Here is a 9872-nt window from a genome sequence, read left to right on the forward strand (position 1 = left end):
TCTACATTCAAAGGACTGTTTCAGTAGAGAACAAAGTTATAATAATAATTAGCTTACCAAATTGATTACAGTCTTTTATTCTATTACATTTAGTTTCATAAAAACTGGATTTTCTTTTTTTTTTGGGGGGCGGTCTTTTATCCCTCCCCCACAGTATACCCCCGGCTTTCACTGTATTTGATGTCGGTATAATTTTTGGAGGGGAAGGGGAAAAACAAATCGTTTAAATAGGGATACAAGTGGACCCATTTCAACAATGAGATGTACAAGTCGTTATGTAGAAAACGAACTTTACAACTTTGGTGTGGGGGGGGCGGGAAGGATTGGGTGGGGGACCGGGGGAGGATGGGAAGGGATGGGAAGGGGAAACAAAGGAGGAGGCTACGATGCTTGATAAGAAATGTACTCATTATATTGTCCATGTAATTGTAACCCCTCTGTACAGTATTTTCACAATAAAAAAAACTGGATTTTCTTAAAATGATGCATTAAAAAGCCTATATACCAACTTACATTTTCAGATCATAACAATATATATTTCAGAAATGTGTTTATCTCTATAGTCAATGAAATGAAATAATACTAAAATATTCAAAGTCTTTTTAGAAATTACAAGACTTCCTCTGGGATGTTATTTATATTGGAAAAGATATTCCAAAAGCCTTATTTGTTAAAGTTGCGATAGTTACTCCCACAAAGGAGCCATTAGTGAAGATAACTTTGCATGTACAAAATATATTTGTCTTATAGGTAAAAGTATTTCACTTGGATTTATTAGGAAAAATTTACGTAAACACTTTTAAGGAAAGAGAATATCATTTTCAGTTGTGACTACTGTCTGTCTTAGCATTTTGAGTTTCATGTTACTCTGGACTTGATTGAAATATTTTTAAAGAGAATTATTTGAGATACCTACAGTATCAAAACTGCCACTCAATATTGATAAAATTTCACTTGAAAGAAAATTATGTATTACTATTAGTAAAATTTCTATAGTGTCATTATGACTTTTATATAAACCAGTGACTATAAATTAAGTGAAATTAAAATATTTTTCAAGTTCAAAAAAAGAAGTAAAACGACTTCAAATACATTCACAACCTGGAGATGACACATGCTTTTTGTTTGTTTGTTTGTTTGTTTTTGAAAGGAATATCTAACAAGCATATACACAAGGCTGATTGTGAGTCACTAAGATGGGATATTCAAACATAATAAATATGGGGTTGATTATCTCTTAGTGACAATAAATATGATCTTATTAAGTAAGTTATTTTCAACAGAAATCAACCTTGAATTTCACAGAAATAACGAGAGAATAATATCTGTTTGGTCAAGTCAGTCAAATTCACTCCATGAGTATATCTTAAAAGTATAACCAATTTAAGAGGTCAAATACATACTTTGTACTGACAGTCATCTTACAACAATAATTTACTACCTAATTATGTCTGTATCTTCTTATTTAACATCTAATAAGAGCTGAAAGCAGTCTTTTTTATCTAACTTAATGTTGTAAATGCTTTGATTATGATGATGTTTTTATTTGACAAATATTGTGTACAGAAGAGTGGTTCCACTGAAATGATATGACAGAACACTGATAAATAAAAACATTGGAACATAGTTATCTTTCTTCAGCTTCACCCTGTCCACATTGGCAAGCAACAATGGAACAGCATATGCACACATATACACATACCACGTGTGTACACATGTACACTCACAAATTCATGCATGCTAAATTCAGGTTTTATTGTACAAAAAGTTCAAATAAAATATCACTGATTAGTACAAATGATAATTTGCCTTATTACAAAATAAACAATCCAGTAACCATGGGTGTTACATTTTACCTGCCTCTCCACAAGTGAATACTTAATTTATTTTTAATTAATTAATTCACTAATTAATTAATTCATTTGTTTGGTGCTAATACTAGCACTTGAACTCAGGGCCTGCTTCTGTCCTTAAATTTCTTTTTTTTTGTTTTAGTTTCCTCAAGGCTAGCATTGTACTGCTTGTAACACAGCTCCATTTCTAGTTTTTGCTGGTTACTTTTAAATCAGAATCTAATGGACTTTTTTTTTTTTTGCTTGGTCTGGTTTCAAACCACAATCCTCAGATTTCCTCTTTCTGATACAGCTTGTATTAAATATATGGACCACTGGTGTGGCTTCTACTTTTTCCTCTATACTTATCTAATGCACATACTTAGTTAGCAATTTAAAACAGAGTATAGAAGCAAGATGTTCAGAGATATTGTCCAGTCAGTAATAAAAGTTTGGAATTTAAATTTTTCTTAAGACCATACATAACAAAATACCATGATATAGTATAAAAGAACTCACTATTGAACATATGAGCTTTAAGAGCTTTCTATTTATTGTTACCCAACATTAGAAAAAATTTATAATGCTGTAGTAAAATAGAAGTCCTTTGTATGACTACTTAAATTCTTTGTTTGTTTAAAGACTCTTGTTTTCATCTAAAACTATAGGCCTATCTAATGTCTTCATGTGACTTTGATGATTGAAGTTGCTTAATGAGAAGTTGAAATGTATTCGTAGTCCTTTGCTATCAATTAAATCTCACCTTTTCTTCTTGGAGTATATAATGATCAAAACAATAATTCAGAATCAGCACGCAATAGTTAAGATTCACGCTTCCAGTGCAAGTGGATCACCAGTAAAGAAACCTCAATACCATTTTCCACAAAGTTTTGTCACAGATACAATTGGCCTGCCTTTTCTAGCTGCTTTCTTAGTCTAGACCTATTCCTTCATTCGACATAAAAGTGTGATTCAAATTATCTATTATTAGAATTATCAAGGATTTAGAAACTTGCCTGTAATTTGGTCAAAGCTATGTGTCTTTGTGTAGGCTACTAAAAATGTATTTACTAACTTCAAGTAAATACGTAAATTCTATTTACATCTTTTTTAAAATAAAATTGTTTGCTCTATAACTTGATCAGAGGCATGGATTTTGTGGCTAGCTAGGTCATTGCACATCTCTGTGTCTCTTCCTCTCTCTCTTTCATGGTTCTCATAGATAATATGACTGCTCCATAATTATCCTAATTTAATTTTCTTTAACATTTTTGGTTTCATCATTTCACTTTCTGCTCTGCCATTTCTCAAACCATTTAAATAGAAGACATTATTTCATATTTTATCATTCCTAGAATAAGCTGCACATGAAGACACCACTGGTCCTCATTTTCAGTCTGTACCTTTGAATACAAAGGAACATCTTTCCTCTGCTCTCTCTACTGTCCAGTTAGAATAATTTAGATTAGTAAAAATGGAAAAAGAGAAAATAAATCATGGTTAAAATAAAACAGATGCAGAAAATTCACCGGATTTTTCTGACCAGTTCAACCAACTTGAACTATTGTAAAAACATGGACACCTCATTCTCACTGGTACTCAACGTGTCTGGTTCGACAATTCTGATGAAGACGAGGAACAAGATGAAAAAGTGAGGAATGGTATCAATTGCATGAAAAAATTGGAAAAGGATCCAAGCAAATTTCTTCTTTGGGCTGCTGAAAATAATCTACTTACTACAGAGCAGAGAATACTTTCCAAAAAGGCCACTCATGTGAATACTAGGGATGACGATGAGCATACCCCTCTTCATCGGGAAGCCTACAATGTACATTTACACATTGTCCGTGAGTTGGTGGCACAAGCGGCAGATATTCCTACAGTAAGTGTGGATGGCTGGACACCCATGCACAGTGCTTTTAAGTGGAATAATACCAGAGAGTCTTCTTTATGACTTCATCATGATGCAGATAAGAATGCCCAAGCAAAAAGCCTCTTGATTCCTTTGCATTTGCTGCTGGGAACAGAGATACCAAAGATACTCTGGATCTCCTTCTCTTGAACCATTATATAAAACCAGGTCTGAAGAACAACTTGGAAGAAATGGCATTTGATATTGTCAAAAGACTAAGTATGTATCACTACCTTTTCCAAGTTGTGGAAGGCTATACAAATTGTTCTCTTAAGTCATAATGGTTTGCTTAAGTTTCTGAAATTTAAAAAATGCCAGCTCATCCTTTGTGTCCATACAAAATATTTTCACAATACAAAGTAATAACAATAACTTACTGTAAAAATTCATGGGTTCCATGGTACTCTTCCACGGGAATTGCCTGATTTTGATGCCAAAATATATTCAAGAGTTGTTTGTATATATCTATAATGATTTCTACAGAGTTTGTGATTTTTTTTAATCAGAAATATTTTTAACTTATCTGTTGAAATAAGTAGTACAGAAACTAAAGATATTTCTGGTGCTTGTCTGAAAAAGTATATTTTAAAATATTCTATATTCTATATATTCTATATAATATTCTATATTCTATATAATACTTTGAATTCTACATCATTTTATAATATAGGTACATTAATAAATGTGTCCTTTCAGATTGCATTCAATATTGAAACAGTTTAAAATTCCCTTTTTTCCCTAGGTCCTTATAGTATTTTATTTCTTTGAGATAAAATGAAAATGTTGTCTAATTTTAAATGTTTTGTAAAGGTTATGCTATGTGAAGACCTTTCTAAGGTGAAGATTTAATACAGTGATGTCTAACTAACATTAAATTCTATGATTTACGTGTATTGTTACTTGTAGTTTTGTAATCAACTTTTTACTTACTGTTTTTCTTTTCTTGCATCTGAAGAATAAAAAATATGGAATATTTCACAAATTTTCATATCATCCTCGTGCAAGTGCCATGTTAATCTCTGTATTGTAATTTGGGTATATATGCTGCTGAAGCATGTAGTATCCTCTAAATTTAAGTAGTTAATTATGCAACCTTTATACAGGCTTATATCATTGGGTGCATATTTGTAACAAGAAATATTATTGTTCCTAACAATGCTATTGAACTTATTTCCCTAAATTTCTACGTATAGTTGAAAAAATCATATGGTTTGGTCGATTGCTCACATTTGCAATTTTTTGTCAATGACTATTTTAATTCTTTTTCATTTTAGATTTGATCATACTTTGAAGCATTTCTAGCTAGGTTCAAAGGTGATGGCTTTTTCAAGTACTTATTTATACAACTGAGTTAGATTTGTGGAGCTAATGGATTCAAAGTAATCCTTGCTTAAGAGCTACTTCTAAAGTTCTTAAGCTTAAATTTTCCCAAATGAGGTCTTACTGGCACAAATGTGTATCTACCCTTTATCCTTCTTCCATTTAGAAACAGACTAACCATTACATCTTACCCTGACAGCATAGATTGTCTTACTCGAACAAAACTAATATTAGTTACAAAGAATCATAGAGAGATGAACACTTCAGACAGAAATGTTCAGACTAGAAGGTATTTTATCAAAATATAATTGTTCATTATACCTACCATTTCAAAAGTAGCTAACGCAAAGAAGGTGGAAAATTTGTCCCTTTGCATGATTACCTAATGTCCTGGAGGAACTTACACGACTGCCTTTCTATCACCAAATATTTTCATATTTGCAGGAGAAGTCCATATGTTTCTCCTGGTTATTAGGCCTTAAATTGGTAATGTTTTAATCACAGTGCTTCTTCTTGCCTCTAGGCTATAAATCTACAAATGACAAAGCTATAGGTCTAACTCTACCAAACACTGAGGTAGAGATAAGGGAATAATAATTTAAAACAGAGTTGCTTTTGACACCATAACCACATTAGAACAATGCAAAACACGTGCCCTTTTTTATTATATTATATATAGTTCTATATTTTATATTTGTATGTGCTGATTAGAATATAAAAAGTGTCAATGCAATGTCTTTAGTGTAAACTTGTACTACCTTCTGTGTTCTTGGTTTACTGAATTCACATGTAAAAAATACAATGTTGTTTTCCTCTAATCTATTAGGGATTTACTCTGCTGCCTTTTTTTTGTTTTAACTCCGTGGTCCCAAACTGTTTTTTCCCATATTTCTGAAGCATTCCTACTCATTATACCCAAAGTTTGCTGATATGATCTCTAAAAGATATTATACTTCTGCAGGTCCCTTGGGTCTTTGGATCCCTGGTCCCAGTTACATGCATCATCAGATAACAGGGGCAAGTCTTCTCATCTAGGCCCATGCAACATGCCAAATGAAAGTAATTGAACAGCCATCTCGATTTCTCATTTCTTATAATATTTCAGGGCCCTAATTCCTTGAGATGCAGGAATTAGCAGTAAGCAATTGTGAAATGCAAGGCAACTTAAAATGAGAACACAAAATCGGAGAGAAAGTACTGTAATTCAAACTTTCAATTTACAGATGACCAGCCCATGTGAGTGAATGAGATAACAAAGTGTCACAAGAGTATTTTTAATAACCCTCCCCTAATGATTAATGAAAGACTTCAGTCCAGTATAAGTGGTTAAAAAAATAGTTCCTGGAAGGATAGATCCATAATTGGTCTACTGAGGCCAGGAAAACTTTATTTAGAGGTCAAAAGTAATTCAGAAAAACATTAATTGAGAAGATTTTCAGTGCTTCAAAACACTGGTACTTCAGTAAAAATTGCTTCTGTGGTATAAAAATGTTGTCATTCTCAAACCAATGATAACCTACATTTAATCTCCTAAAAGTGTATTGCTTTTCAAATAAACTTTTTAAAATCACATTCGCAAAATAACATTTGACATGTAGATGATACTTAGTGACATTACAAGTTTTTCAAGTGTAGAGAGCAGGTTACAATAGACTTGATTTATTTACTCAGCACTACTAACAAACAGGTTCAACCATTCATTAAATTGTAGAAATCGTATCACAAACCATTTGTGTTGTTCAGTAGGTGCTTCACAGAAATGTGTTAAATAGATCAGTATCCCATATTTCAAACCCAAACTTTAGCTAATAAATTCCATCATTTAATAAGGTACATTTTAAAAAGTCACAGATAGTTGCGTTTTTTATGTTTTCCCTATATGTCTAACATATAAAAATATGACTTAATGTATTGAATATGGGAACTCATCAGGCATGTGACAAACACAAAATCTGTCTTCTATTTTTATTTATTCCTCTATAGTAGTAAATTTTAGTTTTCTTCTTTTTCCAAAACTTATGGGTAGTAGAAATTTTATCTCAGGTGAAAGAAAATAATCACAAATATTGTACAAAGCCATTTATAAAAATTTGTAGTTAGGAATACATTCTAAGCCATTCTTAAACTTTCTTGTTAACTAAAGATGAATCGTCCAAATGGATGAGAATTAAATCATGTTTAGGTGCTTTACATCTCCTGTCTTCAAATTGTTATTGCAGATGAATGAGTTATTTAAATATAAGCTGACACCAGTTCAAGTATATATAGGATTGAAACTCCGTGTTTTGTATATAAACCTTTCAGAGTATTAACAGACAGTTTCGCAGAATGACTATCAGGAAGTTGAAACCAGAGAGGAATAATAGTAAAGACATAGAATGAATGAAAAATGGAGCAAGGGACAAATAAAATTAGAATACTCAATGTACACATATGATAAAGGAAGTGATAAATCTGAAATAAATCTTGGAGAAGGAGTTGGTTGAGAATGATAGAAGAAGTGACTCTGATCCAGGAGCAATGAACAATTAAGTGGACATATTTAATTGTAACACACTTGCACAATCTTTTGAAATTCATTTAAATAACACAAAAAAAAACCAAAAACACACAAAAATCACAACCAAACAGCAATCTCTAGAGAGTATGAATATGACATCTCAAATTTTAAGCAGTTAATGAAAAGCAGTCTTGGGAAAAGCAAACTAAGCTGTCCAAAAAGGGCTGTTAGGGGTAGGGGAGAATTTTGAACAGATTTAAATAGACTGTCTAAGGATATGAATCACTGACATCTGCTGCAAATATTATCTTTCTTCTGTGAGTTCTCTTTGTCTTAAATGGATTCTCCAGTCCTGAGACACATTTGATAGCTTGTGAAGATAGAAAGGAAGAAACAAGATCAAGAACCCATTATTCCAATGGAGAGAAAACAATCCTCAATGTTTCCTCTCATTTCTCTTTATACTCTTTCTTCATAATTTTAAGTCAATTGATTTTGAATTACATTTTTCCTTCTTTGTTATGACAAAGTAATTGGTCAAAATAATTCACTAAATATCATTGGCCATTTTTTCTGTCATGCTATTTACATGTCCAAGCAAGTCTATTAAACATCCCCCTTGCATTCGGGTGCCACAAAAACCCAACATCTATGTTAATGAGGACAAATTCTAATGTAATACTTTGTCTCCAAAAAAAACCAGTCCAAGAAGCTGTGATAACAAATATTTGGCTATACATTTTTTTCTTTTACCTTGAAAGTCTTCTTGTGTCTAAAGTGCCTACAAAAATAAGTACTCCACCGCTTTTTGGTTCAATCACTTCTACCCTCAAAGACATATTTTGTAAAAAGATCCTTAGAGGAAACCAAAGAATACTCCACTTTTTATCTTCTCTCTTAAACCTCTCCTTAGATACCATATCAGGAACAGTGAAGTTATTCTTTGCAAAATTAATTCAATAGACTCTCTTTCTCTTGGTTTTGCATTTGCTCAACAAGATGTATGGAGGAGAATAGAGTTAAATCATCCATACCTTGATGACAGTCTGTTACAAAGGACAATGCTTCTATGTCCTACTTCTATGCCCTCCTCTTAGCTCTTGCATGATTTCCAATTAATCACAGCTTCTTGACTTCAAGTGTAGTGAAGCTGAAGTACTATAAGTCCTCCCCCACTGCTCCATCTTCATGGTTTCTCATTAAAACTCTTTCAAGTTGCCTCATTTGGATGTGGAATTTATTTTCATGTTTTCTTTCAATCTGTTCTACATCGTAGTGGGCCAAATATGCTCTGTAAAATCACTTTAGGTAGCAAAAATATTAAGACAATGTATATAAAAAATGTTGGCCTTCCTTCACTGCTGAAGCCAATACGCTTAGCAGGGGCTTCTAAGAACAGTTTTCTTACCTTTTCCATTTGCTCAACTCTTTTCTGATCCCAAACTTTTTGGCTTATGTAATAAGAGAAGTGTTCACTATCTCATGTTAATAAGGATATTATTTTTGTGAGATACTTAGAAATGTGAAATCATTGGTTTGAATTATTCAATCAGATGTTTTTCTCTGTTTCAGTGCTTCATGTGCAAAGACATTGTGGAAAGTATTACAAACAGAAAAGTGTAAATCCAATACCTTCTTTCATTGTGGAGGGGACTTTCTCTCTAAATTTTTTGACCCAAAATATCTTTTTCAGAGAATTACAGTTTGGTAATTAAAGGTAAATTCACAAGTTTTGATGTCTTACTTTTTTAAGAACTTTGAATTTAAAGTCCACTACAACATTGTTTCACACAGTGAGAGTATATTTCCTGGGTAAGGACATTCTCAAGGGAACCTACAGGATTTACAGTAAGTTTTCTGTGATTTGTTGGTTGGTTGGTTGGTTTGTTTAATGAGCCATCTTCACCCACATTGCTCTTTCCACTAAGTCTCCTTGGATTTCTTTGCATGAAAGCCTATTTTCCCAGGCAATTTTAAGTTTTCTTTATAGTCTAAGTTGTTAAATATTTTGAACAATTGAAACTTACCTGTCATAATTGTAAAATCTTTTTGAAATTCCTTTATCAGAATCGTGAATTCACCAATCCTAATTCCACCTTTACCATCAAAAACAGTTAACATGTTGTTTTCATGATATAGTGACCATGCAGCTATTCTTTTTCAGTGGCTTTTTTATGCATATATTTGACCATATCAGCTGATGCTGAGCAAAATGAACTCCAAGATATGGAAAAACAGATTTGTATTTGCAGTTGTTGTTTTTAATGTAGTATGTGATTTCTATTTTGGGGGGGTTTCCCCCTATGGT

The 9872-nt window shown here is 32.4% G+C and overlaps 2 pseudogenes; one reads left to right on the plus strand and one right to left on the minus strand.

The window, feature by feature from the left end:
* Window positions 1–3306: 3306 nt before the first annotated feature.
* LOC122102968 lies at window positions 3307–4025 on the plus strand (annotated as a pseudogene).
* Window positions 4026–4703: 678 nt separating this feature from the next.
* LOC122102969 lies at window positions 4704–4800 on the minus strand (annotated as a pseudogene).
* Window positions 4801–9872: the final 5072 nt, after the last annotated feature.

The sequence above is a fragment of the Dipodomys spectabilis genome, unplaced genomic scaffold (assembly GCF_019054845.1).
Source record: "Dipodomys spectabilis isolate Male_0828 unplaced genomic scaffold, ASM1905484v1 ptg001133l, whole genome shotgun sequence".
Taxonomy (NCBI): domain Eukaryota; kingdom Metazoa; phylum Chordata; class Mammalia; order Rodentia; family Heteromyidae; genus Dipodomys; species Dipodomys spectabilis.